This window comes from Ictidomys tridecemlineatus, chromosome 3 (assembly GCF_052094955.1).
Source record: "Ictidomys tridecemlineatus isolate mIctTri1 chromosome 3, mIctTri1.hap1, whole genome shotgun sequence".
Classification (NCBI taxonomy): domain Eukaryota; kingdom Metazoa; phylum Chordata; class Mammalia; order Rodentia; family Sciuridae; genus Ictidomys; species Ictidomys tridecemlineatus.
In genome coordinates, this window is record NC_135479.1 from 71652437 (window position 1) to 71661684 (window position 9248).

The 9248-nt window shown below is 37.7% G+C and overlaps 1 pseudogene; it reads left to right on the forward strand.

Moving 5' to 3' along the window:
- The first annotated feature begins 1163 nt into the window (after positions 1-1163).
- Positions 1164-1466, forward strand: LOC144375837 (protein kintoun pseudogene; annotated as a pseudogene).
- The last annotated feature ends 7782 nt before the right edge of the window (positions 1467-9248 follow it).

The following is a 9248-nucleotide window of genomic DNA, read 5'->3' on the forward strand; positions in this document are numbered from 1 at the left end:
ATTTAAGGTGTATATTATCTGATAAAGTATAAGCTACTCCTGTTAGCATAATTACAGCTATCTTCCTTTTCCCTACCCCTAATTTATGAATACTGTACTTATTCCCTAGAAATAGAAAGTAGCCCAAGATAAAACCTACTGGGACTGTGGGGAAAGCAGGCCCCCATAGACATTGGGATTGCCAGCCCAGGTGTCCTCGAGGTGCCGTGGAGTCTCTGTCAGCATGCGCTGGGGAGGAGATTGAACTCCAGCCGAAAGAGCGAGGTTTGGGTAGGCATTCGGTGTTGCCTCTAGGCCTAGAGGAGGAGTCATCCCCAGGAACTTGGAGCTCACCTGAGGATGGTGGCATATGCTCCCCTAGTACTTCATCCCTGGCCCTTGACCAGGAGTCTCCTGTAGGAAGAGGGAGTGCATGAGGAGATATCAGTATAGAGAAACGCGAGGACCTGGAGGGCCCCGGATGGCGAGACTTCTGATCCAGCAATGAATGGCCCCAGAACGAGAGCAGGGAACCTTTGGATCCTCCTATGCAGTGTAATCAGGATGAAGAATCCTTGACTTTGCTAATTCAAGTGCTGCACATTCAGCCTCAAAGTCTTCAGTGGAATCTGAACCTCCTCTGGAACAAACTGGGCTTCTTCACACAAGACTTGGTTTATTCCTTCTTCTTGCAGTTTGCTCCAGAAAATAAATTAAGTACCAAAGTACCCGAGATCAGTGTTTCTTTAAACAATGCAGTGATAGTACTGGCCAAATCTCCACAGAGCCATGGACGTTGGCAGAGTGGTACTATGATTTAAACAAAGATTATTTGAAAGAAAAGTTGTTTCTTAATGAAGAAAATGTTAATGAGTTTCTTGAAAAGGTCCTGTGCTCTCCATTCACACAGAAAATGTCCCTGTCCCCACCATTAATTGAAGTTCTTCAGGTTACTGATGAGAAGATTCAAATTCACGAAGAGTTACAAGAATGTAGTAATCCTGATCAGCTTCAAGGAAAGGAAAAAAATCAATGAAGAATATCCTCTAACTGAAATAGAAAATGTAGATCATTTTACCACCTCTACAACTGATTCTGATTCATTTATAGCAGTTAAAGCACTAGAAATAGATACTTGTTGTTCAGTTGCAGGATTTCAACAAGAGTCTCTTGATGTTTCTCAAATGCTATATGGAAAATCAAAACAACCTGAAGCAAAAATGGAACCTGCTTTTATTAAACAGAAACGTTCTACTGACTCAAATGAGGACAAAGATAATTTAAAAGAACAGGTAATAACCAAAGAAAAAGAAATGGATGGACATCACATATCTTCTTTACTGAACAAAACTATAGTTCACAATATACCTGATTTTGATAGCATAAAAGAAACCAATATACAAGATGGTACTGTGCATATTATTAAAGATTATGTGACACATTGTGTATTAACTTTTCAGAATTCTTTGCTATTTGATTTAGATTAATTCTATATTATTTTGGAAATTAAATGTTGAGTAAAAAATTTTTGGACCTAAAATAGTTTCTTTCTGTTAAACAGTAAAACAAAGTTAGTCAACAAAAAAATACAACTAAAATTTGGAATTTTAATTCCAATGGGTAAACTGTATTTTTCCCTTTAAATAGTTTAATAGTTTAAACTTGGAGATGTTTTATAATTCATCTAGTAGATATAGTTTTTGAAATAGAGATGTAAAATAGTTTTAATACAACCTGTGTGTGAGTGTGTGTGTGCGTGTGTGTGTGTGTGTGTGTGTGTGTGTGTGTGTGTGTATATATATATATATATATATATATATATATATATATATGACTTATGTGTTTATTTTTGCTTCTTCTGCTTACCCTTACTTTCAAATTTCAAAATAAATATTCACCAAGTTGTGTTTGTCACACAAAACAAAACAAAACAAAACCCTACTGGCCTGGAGAAGTGCTTGTCTCTGTTCTGTCATTGAGAAGACAACCAGTTCCTCCCTGCAATGGGGAGGAACTGGTTTCCCTGTTCTCTCCTTGAGAAGATTAAGAGACATGCCAGTTTCCCTGTTCCCCCTCTGAGAAACAGGAAAACTACCTGTCTCTGTTCCCAAGAAACAAACATGCCTTTCACAAGATCAGGGGATGCTCACTATGTCAGTCAAGAATAAATCCACCGCTAGCCTGTGGCTCTGATTCTAGCATAGTATCACTCTCACCATGTAAATGATGACATTCAAGGGGGAATTGCTGTTGAGCTCTTTCCCTTGCTGCTTCTGCCCTTCTGTGTGCAGAGCAGCCTTGTCAGACTCCTGAAAATAAACCCGCTTCTTATCTCAGGTGTGTGTGTGTGATTAGTCCTGTGCCACTATTCTTTCAACTCCTGTTCTCTTTTGATTTCCATTGGCAAGAACATTTTATTCCTTCCTTTCCAGGTTATATATGTCCTTACAGGTAAAGAAAGTCTTTTTTAGGCAGCATATAAATTATTTATTTTAACTACTCATTTAGGTACACTGTGCCTTTGATTGCAGAGAACTTCACTTATATTTAAGGTAATTAAGGTAATATATTTAGTGGATATTTTCTATATCATGAATATCCTCATTCTTCCACCACTACATCTTTGACTATAGAGTGGCCATTTAGGAATCTTTAAGCCTGTCTTTTCTATTTGTCTTTCAGTTTGTGTGGCAACTTGACCATACAGATAAAATTAAAGGCAGTTCAAAGCAACACTATTAATAAAGCTTTCCTGAGGTGAAAGCCCAGTGGTTCTAACTTTAAAGCATAGAGGCTGATTGTTGTACACATGGTTCAGGTAATTGGAAATGATTGCAGAACAGCTCACCAAAGGTGGTGAACAAAGACATCACACTTTTTACTCACCTTTTAAATCACAGTATGGGTTTCTTTAGAGAGCAGATATTCTAATAGATTTTATGTACTAATAGATTTTAAACTTAATGTGTGTATGGCCACAGAGCTACAGAATCCTGGTGTCTTTGTGAAGACAAGTGATCATGGTCATGGCTGGAAATGGAGAGAAGACCAGATATTCAAAAATGACTCCTGAAAGTTTTAGCAAACAGTACATTAAGACTGAATAAGTGGCTCTTTTAAAATTATAAATTAATCTTATCAAGAGCCAGTAAGAATGCCACAAGCAATTTAATATTTGGATCACCAGCACTTTGCTGTGCACAACATGTATTGATGAGCTGCCATTTTTGTCTCTTGTGAAAATTAAATGGAAAATGTGTGTGGCCAAAAATACTAAATGGTTCAGTTATAGTAAATGTGAGCTTAGTGCTAATTAACATTCTGAGTCTTGCTTCTCATCTAATTTCAGATAACTAGACTGCATAATAAAAGAAAAACACAAAGGTTTTCACAGAAAGAGTGTATCTGAACACATTTTTTTTTCCTTTGGACAATAAAAGAACATTTTCTTCAAACAGAGTGCTAGATAAAAAAACAAATTCATCTTCTGTTTTGGAAGAATACTCTCACTTCTATTGTGTTTCTATTTTACCTGGTCTAAATTTATACATCTATAACCATTATAATTTACTCTTATATTATTTTCTATTTGTAATATTAGGACCATTATTTCCTATAATTAAATATTTTCAAATTACCTTTATAAACACACACATACCATTTAATGTATTCGTTCTAGCCATGTACCTGACAGGAGGTAGATTTCCCTAATTCTATCCAACCCTCAGTAGATCACATGGAAACTAATTGCCCCCTAATTATCATTAGCTCCTAATTGCCTCCTAATATTACCATTTTTTTGCAATTGTCACAGCCCCTAAGTGAATAATGTTTGCATAGCAAATTCTCAGCGAACAGTTTCCAAATTAAAGCAAATTATGAATTTAGTGTGTTTTAAGCTCTATCCCTCATAAAAGTCTTTTATCAAAGACAGATTTTTAGAAAGCTTTGAAATTTTACTCCCTTTATGTAATTATTTCTGATTCCTTATTTATTTTGAGGGGAAAATTATTTCTTTTTATCAGTTCTTGAAAATTTTTACTGAAATATAAACGCAGACTCTATCAAGAGGATTACAGAAAATTGCATACAAGATGTTTGCCAAAGAGTTTCACCTATCCGGTGAGAAATTAATAAAATAATTAACCCAAATGTAAAGTGAATTTTTCTAATTGACTTAAATAAGAGTGCACAGAAGTAGAGGGTTGTATTGATGGAAAATCCGTTTAACAGTAAACTTCTTCCTGGTGAACCTGTGGCTAACAGAGAAACAATTTTAAGTCCATCATCGGGTTTTGTATTCCATTACTACTTAGGTCTATTCAGTATAATGTATTTCAATTCATGTAATATACATTAACATCAGATACAGATGAACAAATAAATTTATTTAGAATCAAAGCTTTGTCCATAGGTAAATCAATGACCAAGTAAGATACCAGTACAGAGATAGCAATTAAGGTTCATTTTGAAGGAAATTATGAGAATATGGGTCAGAGTTACCTGCATTGTTCTTCATGGAGAGTTTTCCTACAGGGAATCCTATGGGAGCAAGAGGACCAAGGGGGGCCTAGCCTGATGCAATGCTGCTGAACTCTTTAGATAAAATCAGTATTCTATTTACTATTATGTTGGTTTTTAAGTATAGAGAGAGTTTTTCTCCACTTACAACACAGAAGCACTGACAGTCAGAGTTTTTTGTTGAAATAGGCATTTTCTAAATTTTTTTTTGGATTCACAAACTTATTTCATATGTATATATACTAAAGTTTCCCCCCATGCTTTCTTTTTTTCCCCAAACTTATTTCTTATATGCAATACAATCTCATAATGTTTTCTAAAGAATTACAAAGAAATTTACTCGTATTTGTATGCTATATATTTAAGACACATCTGCTAAGTATTTTTAAGTATAAGGAAGATAATTATAATATATGTGTCTTCCTTTCCAGCTCTGTGGGTCAAGATTGTTATTGTTTTTACCCTATAGGTTTGCTTTGCTCTTGTAGGGTTCTAAGACCTCTCCTTTGTGGCAAAGGACAATGTTAACAGATCCTAATATCAACAATATACCACCTATAACAATTTGTTGTTATTAAGACATCTACAGTTTAGTCTAAATGTATAGAAATGTTGGATTCAATTATTGTCTAAAATATAATCAGTAGTTTTGTAAAAATGTTTACAGATTCAGACGGTGGACAATGAACAGCAAGTGTGGTGTAGAATGATTTGGAGGGGATAGGATTGAGAATATAGAGTTAATATATCTGAGGGAGTGTGACAGAGAAACCTAATGAAGAGAGTTAGTATCAAGGGAATAGACAGGAAGTATTCTGTACTCCATCTTGGATAACCTTTCTCACCCTATTTTATGGGGGCAGCCCTCAGAGTGGTTCTCCATCTGGCAAGGTACCAGGTACGTTGGAAGACAGAAGAGTACATATAACAAACATACATGTATTTAGAAAAATACAAGATGTTAAAATAGTAAAATTTGGAGGGGGAAAGAAAAATGAAAGAAGAAAAAGGAAAAGAAAAGGGAAAAGGGCAAATATAATACCTCTATATTAAATTATCCAGATGACTCAGTCCTCCAAATCCTATTTAATGCAAAGTTCTGTTTTCACATATATTGAGAATGTGAGGGATGGAGGATAAGGGGGTAGAAGAGATAGAAGAAAAACATACTCAAAAGAAAAACCAGGGTTATTGCTAGTTTTAGAGATCCATATCTTCTGTTTCTCTTCTTATCCAATAGGTGACATTGTCTCTTTTAAGCTGGTGTCTCTGCCATCAGAATGGTGTAGGTAACCAGGGTGGGAAGTCTGGTCTTGATGTAGAGCATTTGGAAGCGGGGAGTGCCATTTGCAAGTCCCTACAAGGAGAGTGCACCTCATGGGTCTCTTTTTGGGATCACTTGTCTGAGTTGTGTGCCCGGTATAGTCTCCCTCTCTTGCCTAGACATTTCCCAGTTCCTGGTCTCTTGGTTAGGCTACAAACTTTAGTCCCCTCCCCTCTCACTTCACAGTTCCAACCTACCGGACTTCTTACACACAGACTCACACCAGTTGGGCGGCACCCTCGTTGCACTGCACACCTGCCTAACTGGGAGCTGTTTTTGTGTTGAGTGGTCACTGTTCTGAGTTATCACCACTGGTTTGGGGGTGTTGGATACTTGGTACCTGGCCAGATGGAGCACCACTCTGTGGGCTGCCCTTATGAAATATGGTGAGAAAAGTTATCCAAGATGGAGTTGGTCTTCTTCCAGTTCCGGGGTGTCTGGAAAGCTGTGGGGAGCTGGATGATGGCATTATGCTGTGGCTAGGTAGTAGCCAAGTGACCTGCATGAGAGTAGAACAGTCTGGAGTTCTGCAGAGGTGCTGATTGGTGATTCTGCTAAGGTGCTTGAGAGCCGTGTGTGGGCTAGAACTTCGGGCTTTGGCTTTGGGGACCCAGAGGTCTGGAGTGCTGCTTGACGCTGAGGCTCTACGCCCTGTTCGGGGGTCACGGGTGCTGGTGATTTCTGTGGAAATCAGCTATATAGGGGTTCTCTTACACACTCTGAGATGCAGTATTCCAACTAGGTGAAATATGGGTCATCGAGTGACACAGGATGCTGACTCCCTCTGGTCTGCCCTCTTGAAATCCCTGGTCTGTCCTTTAAGGGAGATAATTTATTATTCTTTATTTAATCTCTTTAATTCATTCTCTTTATTTTTTATTGATCTGTTCAGATGTTCAATTCTTTTCTTTATTCAGTCTTGTTTGTAACGCTATGTATTCCTAAGAACTTATTCATTTCTTCCAGGTTATACAATTCATTGTCATATACTTATTATAAGTTTTGTCTCCTGTGACCTGTTGTATTTCTCTAATGTCACTTGTAATATCCTCTCTTTTATTTATGATTTTACATATTAGCATTTTCTCTTGTTTTTTAGTTCAGATAAAGTTTACCATTGTTTATTATTATTTCCTTCCTTCTAAAGCCAGACTACTTTAGTTCTTTTTCTATTTTCTTAAGAGATAAGTTATATCTTTCACCTTCATATATTTGAACATTTGTATTTATCCCCAGAATCTGAAAATTTTCTATTTCTTTAAATAACCTTTTTAACTTCCTTCATTAAACTTCTATAACTTCTATAACTTGAATACTTGCTCTTTTGATGCTGTCTTGTCTTCTCAATCTTTTTTGTTGCTAATACTTTATATTGCATTTTAATTTCACTCATTATACTTCTCATCTCTGTTAAATTCTTATTTGGAATGTTCATTTTTTCCTGATTTTATTGGCTTTTTTCTCTTAAGTTTTCTTGAAATTTGCTGAATTTTCTTAATGCATTTATATGAACTATTTTTCAGACAGTTTTGTATATCTCCAATTTTTTAGGGTCAGTTACTAGGATATTGCATTATTTTGGTGGTATTATGTCTCCTTGTTTTTGTTTGTATTTTTTTTCTCTATTTTTACATCTGCCCATTTGAAGAAATAAGGTCTTATTTCAGTTTTTGAAGAATGATTCTGTCTTGGAAGGTCTTCTCTGATCAGCCCATTCAGAAGTTCTGGGCAAGCTATGTAGCATGGTCAACATTTAGCCAATGTCAGATTCCTATGGTATGCTGGCCTGGTGTCTTGAGTTGGTGGCACTGGGCCAGAAACCTGTACCACTAAAATGAAAACCTTTGGCTGAATCTGTGGAGGGTGAGATGAATCTGTATCTTCAGGACTGACTTGCAAATTTGGTTCATGGGGATTGACCTGGTGTTAGTGTAGTCTTTGGGCCTGAGATTGAAGGGGTATTACATGGGAATGGACCTGGAGCCTAAGTCTATAGGCATAGGCATAGGGTTAAGATCCACAGGAACCAGCCTGAAATCTGGGTATGCAGAGGTTACCAGCAGAACCTGGGTAACCCAAGTCTAAGGAGGTATAACTCATTCTAGGGTTTACCAGGGTGAACCTAGGTCCCTGGTGACTGACCTAGATCCTGGGGTCAACCTGCTAGCCTGATACATAGAGCTATGGGATCCTCTCCTGGAGTCTAGGACTGTGGAGATTAGCTGGTCTGTGGGTCCATTGGTGCTCATCTGCAGGCTGGATATATGGGGTACACGGATACTGGCCTGCATGTCAATGAAGACTAGCCGTAGTCTTGCCAGGACTTTGATTCCATGGACATGTTTTTGAAGTGTATATTTATAGGGGCCAGTCAAGGGATAACATCTATTGGTAAAGGACTAGATTCTGGATCTCCTTGAGAAGACATGTGCATGGGTCTGCTGGAAGTTGAGACTAAAGGGCTAGCATAGAGAATAGGTCAAGGGGGCTATTCTGGCACAGTGCAGGCTTAGAGTTTGAGTACATGGGTGATGTCATTTTATTTGAAGTCAGGGTCACTAATGTGGACCCAAGAGGAGATTTAGTAGCAGTTATATACACCTAGCTGACTCTGGGATAGTCTGTAATATAAACCTGGGCTGCAGTGGCTGGCCTGAGGCTTGGTAATCCTGAAGTCTGGAAACATGGGAGGCAGCCCAGAGTATGGATCAGTAGAGCTCTCTTGACCTTGGGACAAATCTGTAGCCAAATTCAGTGGGGTTGACCTGGCACAGGGTCACTCTGGCATTTAGGCCAACTGGTAATCTGGTGATAAAAGCATCCATCCAACACTGAAGTATCTCATACACCAAGTATGCTAGGCAGACATGGAGCCTATGGCCATGGGATCCAACCTGATACCAAGTCAAGTCTGAAGGCTCATTCTCCAAAAGCAGCCTGAAGTTCAGGGCTATGCAAGTCTTCTGAACTTGGATTTTACTAGGAATGACTGGTATTGGTCTCTGAATTCAAACCTGGATCTCATTTCCTTCTCCTTCCACCACCTGGAGGGGTATGTGTTTTGTATTTTTGTTATTATTATTGCTATTATTGTTTATGATGATGATTATTATTTTGGTACTGGAAAATGAACCCACAGACATTTTAACAATGAGCTACAACCTCAGCTTTATTGTTTATTCATTTTATTTTGAGGCAGGGTCTTGCTAAGATGTTCAGGCTGGCCTCAAACTTGTGATTCTCCTGTCTAAGTCTTTAAAGTCACCGGAAATACAGATGCACTCCACTGTGCCCATCCCTGAAGTGTATTTCTTTTAGTGCTTGTTCTGATTGTAGTTTGAGAGTTATAATGACATGATGCAAAATAAATCAGTCCTTCCTATATCCTTCAAAGCCTCTTTCCTTACATACATGCATCACTTAA